This window comes from Brassica napus, chromosome C7, assembly GCF_020379485.1.
Source record: "Brassica napus cultivar Da-Ae chromosome C7, Da-Ae, whole genome shotgun sequence".
NCBI lineage: Eukaryota > Viridiplantae > Streptophyta > Magnoliopsida > Brassicales > Brassicaceae > Brassica > Brassica napus.
The window spans coordinates 12,525,326-12,531,325 of NC_063450.1; positions in this window are offsets into that span (position 1 = coordinate 12,525,326).

The following is a 6,000-nucleotide window of genomic DNA, read 5'->3' on the forward strand; positions in this document are numbered from 1 at the left end:
GCAATCGGAGCCCAGACGAAGCCGCTAGAACCTCCCGAAGTTTTGCCCCCGTGCGCGTGAATACCACGCGCCGCCGCAGTCCGCCAGAGCCTCCGCACGTGAAGACCACGCGCCAGCGTCTCCAACCACCGTTCGCCGGGGCCTCCATTCGTCCGCTGCCGGGAAGCCGCTGCCGCATCGCCACCGAACCTCCGCTGCCGCCGGCGTCTTTTCCGGTAAGCCACCGCCCTCCGCCGTTGCCGCATGTGACCAGAGCCGGTGACTCGGCCAACTCGGCTGAGTCGACTCGGTAAGTCAACTCGGTGACTTGGTCAACTGGTGGTTTGATTGGTTAATCGAATTTGGGTTGGTTAGGTTAAACCGGCTGGTTTTTGGAAATTGATTTTGGTTAGGAGTAAACCGGTTTGCAATTAAATTAGGATCTGGTTCAATTGAATTCGAATCGGTTAAGGTTAACCGGTTGGTTAGGTCAAATCGATTTCTGGTCAAGGGTTGACCGGGTTGACCTTTGACCAGAAATCGATTTGACCTAACCAACCGGTTGATATTTGACCAACGGGTTGACGTTTATGTAGACATTGACAAGACCCATTTTAAACCGTTCGAAGGGCGTTTGGACTCGAATTTTCGCCCTGGTTTCAGATTTGGAGTCTATTTGAGCAGCTGGAGTTCAGAGATACCACTTCTCTTCATTGCTAAGGTGAGGGCTTCTTCGTTTAAATCCCAAACTAGTTTAGTACTACTATTATGGAAAGTCTAGTTTCGAAACATGATCCGTCTTTGTGAATCGAGTCTGTTTGAGAGTCTTCCTTGTTTATTATTAATATTGATTGTTAAACCGGAAATATGATAATACAGGATTCAATGATTGATTGAAATGATTGATGTTAAGAATTGTTATATATGTATATATATGCCACATTACAAGAAAACACATGTATAACGACAACGGTTTTCGTGGCTATTTCGTCGTAAAATAGAGTTTACAACGAATTAACTACGAAAGCCTTTTTCTCGTTAAACGTTCGTCGTAATGTATATTTTCTCATTAATTCGTCGTAAAGTTACGAGCAAAGGTTTTGTCGTAAAGTGGTGTCAATAATTTCGTCGTAAAAGCCACATAAACTATTTCCTCGTAAAAGCCAAGTAAACATTTTCCTCGTAAAGTACACGTAAACTGTTTCCTCGTAAAGTACACGTACAAATTTTCCTCATAAAGTAGACGCTTGATTTCGTCGTTCTTTACACGTAATATTTACGACAAATCTGCGTGTCTTTCGTAGTAAATTTCTCGCTAACAATTTTTCAATATCCTCGTTAGTTAGAAGTCATTTAGCTACGAATTTGCTTCGATTCTTTATTTTTTACAAAAAAATATAATTAAATTTATTTCAAAATTATTAAAAATGTAATAATAAATCAATACAAAAATATTTTATAAATATTTAAGTTTCAAATTTATAATACAATAAAAAGAAGCAAAAAAAAAACTAAGGGTTGTTGTTTTGTATCTCCTCGAAGAGGTCTTGACTCCTCCTCTCTACTTCTTCATCATCCTCATGTGTGCGGGGTGGCTCTGGAACAGGATTTTGTCTCCGCATCTCCGCGAACATGGTCTCCAAATGAGGATTTCCATCCGCTAGAACGTCCAGAAAGCCCTCGACTGAACCTATACGAGCTGTGAACGCAGACCGCGCCGAGTTCAACTCGAAACGCAGCTGAGTGACTTCATCAGCCCGTCTCTGACCATAAGACGATGTTTCTATTGGGACATCGTTGATGGAACCCATCCCCAACGTACGTCCTTTTTTCTTAGGGACAACATTAAAAAAAAAAGATTATTGTTAGTGATAAAAAATTAGACTAAATGAATAATAGTAATAAAAGATTTAAAAAAAATTACCTCCTTGTAAATCTGACCCATTTCAGGTGTGGATAATGTGACCGGTATTCCATCGAGGGACTGCTGGGTCAGCTTGGTTTGGAGGTCTTCAATCCGAGCAACCACCTCGTTGTAGATTTGCTCGGACCTAGGATCTACAAATTGCCCAGCCTTGTTCTTGTCGTAAACATCCTTAAGAGACGGGAGTTCCCGTTTCTTTGGCCTAAAAAACATTTAAGAAAGTTAGAATATATTAAAAAAAATGAATTAATCAAAATATTTACCATATCCAAATGGACACCGGCGTGGGGTTTTTGACCCGTAGGTGAAGCATCGGCCTGTTTCCGTACTCATCTTTCGTCAGACGAGAGGCGGAGCAACTGTTAGAGACTTTATTGGATGATGGCAGGTTCCAATAACAGATGAGGCCATCCCACACATCCTTGGTGAGCTCAACAGGTTTTCCCTGCTCATAACCCTTCACGATCCAATCATCCTTCCAGTTAGATATCGTGTCCAACAATCGACCTTTCTCCTTCCCGACAAACGCTTTCTTCACCCTCTCGTTCACCCCTATAAACCAATGATATTTTTGCTGTAACAGAAAAATTTAGTTTAATAATTAGTTTAAAAATAATAAAAAGTCAAAATAATAAAAAATAAAGTCTATCTAATTAATTAATAGTAACTTACAGTGAACATTTTGAACCACGTCTTTCTGACGTGGTCCGGCGTCAATTTCCAGTTCGGATGAACGTCGGGGAAGTAGCCTTTGATCACCTTGGTTACGTTCTGAGCAACAGAACCGTCAACCCCAAACCTGAAAAAAAAACAAATTAAAAGTATTTAAATTATTTATTATTGTTATAAAATAATTGCACAATAAAAATGTAACGTACCACGAAGTTCCGTGCGGTCGGTCGGGGTCTAAGACTGGTAAACCTTCTCTGTCGGGCTGAGCGAGAAGGTCCTCGACGGTGTCCATAGAATAAGGAGCACTCGGCGGCACCAGCAAATCGGGATGAATCTCGGCCGCAATCGGAGGAGGTGTCTCCTCTGGAACATGATCATGATGCGCAGGTGGCGAATCAAACAGAGGAACCAATGGTGCAACATACGGAGTAACCGGTGGTGCACCAAAAGGAGGCGACTGAGAGACTCTCCGAGAAGACTGAGAGTCGAGGACAGTCTTTGGAACCGAAGAACTGGGGGCTGAAGAAGATGATGCGCCTGTACGACTATCAGGCTCACCAAACATCTCTCTGTAATGCTATGTAAGCTTGTTCTTTCTAACCATCTGAAAAAATAATTTAATTTTCATTATTAACCATCTGAAAAGAAAACATATAAATATATTATTAATTAACATTTAAAAATCATCATCCTATATTATCAACAAATTCCATAAACCTATCTACAAATTCCATACACTAACCACCTAATCAACACTAATTACCCTAAACTAACCACCTAAGCTAAACTAGAGAGGAAGTAGAGAGGAGTACCTTGCTAGGAGGAGAAGAGGAAATTACTACGAAATGAGCACTGAGATGGTTCGGGTATATATAGGGAATTAAATTTTGTCGTAAAGTCCTCCTGAAATTATGAGGAAGTAACAAGGTCTGCCTTTTCGTTTTTGATATTTCGTCGTAAAATCCTCGTGAAATTACGAGAAAATAACAAGGTCCATGTTTTTGTTTTACGAGGAAGTAGCAAGGCCCATGTTTTCTTTTACGAGTACTTTACGAGGAATCTATGTAACTCCCTAAAACCCGAAACCTGAAACCCGAAACCCGAAACCCCAAACCCTAAACCCGAAACCCCCAATTGCCTTACACAAAATCAATTGCATTTTAATTTTCGTCGTAAAGTCCACGTAAATTTACGAGGAAATAACAAGGCCCTCGTTTTCTTATTACGAGTAGTTTCGACGAAGTGTTATTAAATTTCATTGTAAAGACCTCGTTAATTTACGAAGAAATAACAAGGCCCGCGTTTTCTTATTACGAGTAGGTTACGACGAAGTGTTTTTAAATTTCGCCGTAAAGACCTCGTTAATTTACGAGAAAATAACAAGGCCTGTGATTTTGTTTACGAGGATTTTAGGAGGAATATTTGTAAATCCCTATAACCCGAAACCCCAACCCCAAGTTCCTTAACTTTTAATCTCAATCTCTTCTTTCCAAACCCCAAACCCCCCAATTGCCTTACACAAAATCAAATTATATAATTTAATTTTCATGATTAAATAAACTAAACACATGCATTAAGTCTGAAAGTAAATCATATATAAAAAAAATTACGTCATCATTCGGATACATCATTGACATTCTCGTCATCACTAGAAACATCATCATTTTCATTAAACTCGTCTTCAACAGCTTCGTCTGTGGTATCGTCGGGAATATCTTCGTACTCACGATTATGCGGATCAATGAGAAAGATGTCACCAGTTGGTTGTTCAGGTTCCTCGACTTCATTGATGTGTTCTTCTTGCCAAGGTTGTTCTTCTCCACCAATTATTCGTCCACGAGGTGTAACTTTGATAACGGCTAACCAATTTATTCCCGATTCTCTCATCCGAGGGTATGGAAGGAAGCTAACTTGGTCTGCTTGCGAAGCTAATATGAAAGACTCGAATTTGTTGTACCTTCGTCCACCATTGACTTCAACTACACCTAATTTGTTAAACCGAACACATCTGTTGACGACGGGGTAGAACCAGTTGTTGGTGAGCTTGCATGATACAAGAAGGAGCTATTAAGCTCAGCAAGTGAGGGATTCAAGTGGTGTGTGAAGAGCAGCCACTCCTCACCATATATACAAGAAGGAGCTGTTAATCTCAGCAAGTGAGGGATTCAAGTGGTGTGTGAAAGAGCAGCCACTCCTCACCATTTATACAAGTACTTGGATACTCAATGAGCAGGAGCTAGGCATGTCTTACCTGATGGAGATGGCAAGAAGCCACGAGAGAAGGGAAGACTCAGGCCGGTCCAAAGGAGAGTTCCAATAAGAGTTGGTGTTGCCATGAGGATGGTGCAATAACCTAGTATGAGGAATTCAAGTGACGAGCCAATCCAGTCACTCCTCACCAAAACAAAAGGGAAGTTTCCCTAAACTCAATTCAATTCATCATTTTCAATCATATCTAGTAATCTATCAGGAATACTAGTTTTACTAAACAGTCTATCTAGTAATCTATCAGGAATACTAGTTTTACTAAGACGGTCTATAAGACTTGAATTGAATTGATAAGTACTGATACACTTGTGGAATAATGTATCAGGTACCTTACTTGGAGACTCAATGGAGAGGATCAAGTCGTTCCTAGCCTTTCAAGATGGCATGAAGTCCGGTGAAAGGGGGAGACACTAAGCCGGTTCTATAGAAGAGTCCAAGAAGGTGTGGTGAAGTGTGCGCAAGACTTGAAGTGTTGCTGCACCTGTTTAGGCCGTGATCCAGAGCTTCTTGTGTCCAACCACATTGGTTCTAAGGCACAAGAGCTCACTGGCCAATCCCTAGGCCTTGTTGACTCTACTCTTTTTCCCTCATCAAGGTTTTGTCCCAAAGGGTTTTCCTTGGTGAGGTTTTTAATGAGGGAGTTCTTCAAGGTTCCAAGCTTTACTTAGGATCACCTAAAGTCAAGCTTGAGGGGGGGTGTTAACTTGAAGAAAAGAAATGGAGCCAAAGGAGTGGTTTGGAGGAGTTTGGGTCTTGGGTAAAGATAAGGCAAAATCTTCAGAGATTGTCTATCAAGGCTTCATGAAGGTTTAAAGAAATCTAGAAGTATCATGAAGGCTGTGCAAAGACAGGGATTAAGTCCAGGAAGGGCTTAGACATCATTTGGAGTAAGATAGGCAATGGTGCAAAGATAGGGCGACCCAAGATCAGATAGGATCGACTTAAGGAGAAGTCTAGACGAGAGATGCAAAGTTAGGGCGAGGTACGGACGGCCTGTCCGTACCAACGACCGTACAAAGCAAGTGACCGAACACATCTGTTGACGACGGGGTCGAACCAGTCACATTTGAAGAGGACGTATTTCAGCTTCAATAACCATGAGAATTCCACTTCAATAATCTCCTGCAAGATCCCGTAGAAATCTGTTTCGCCTTTCA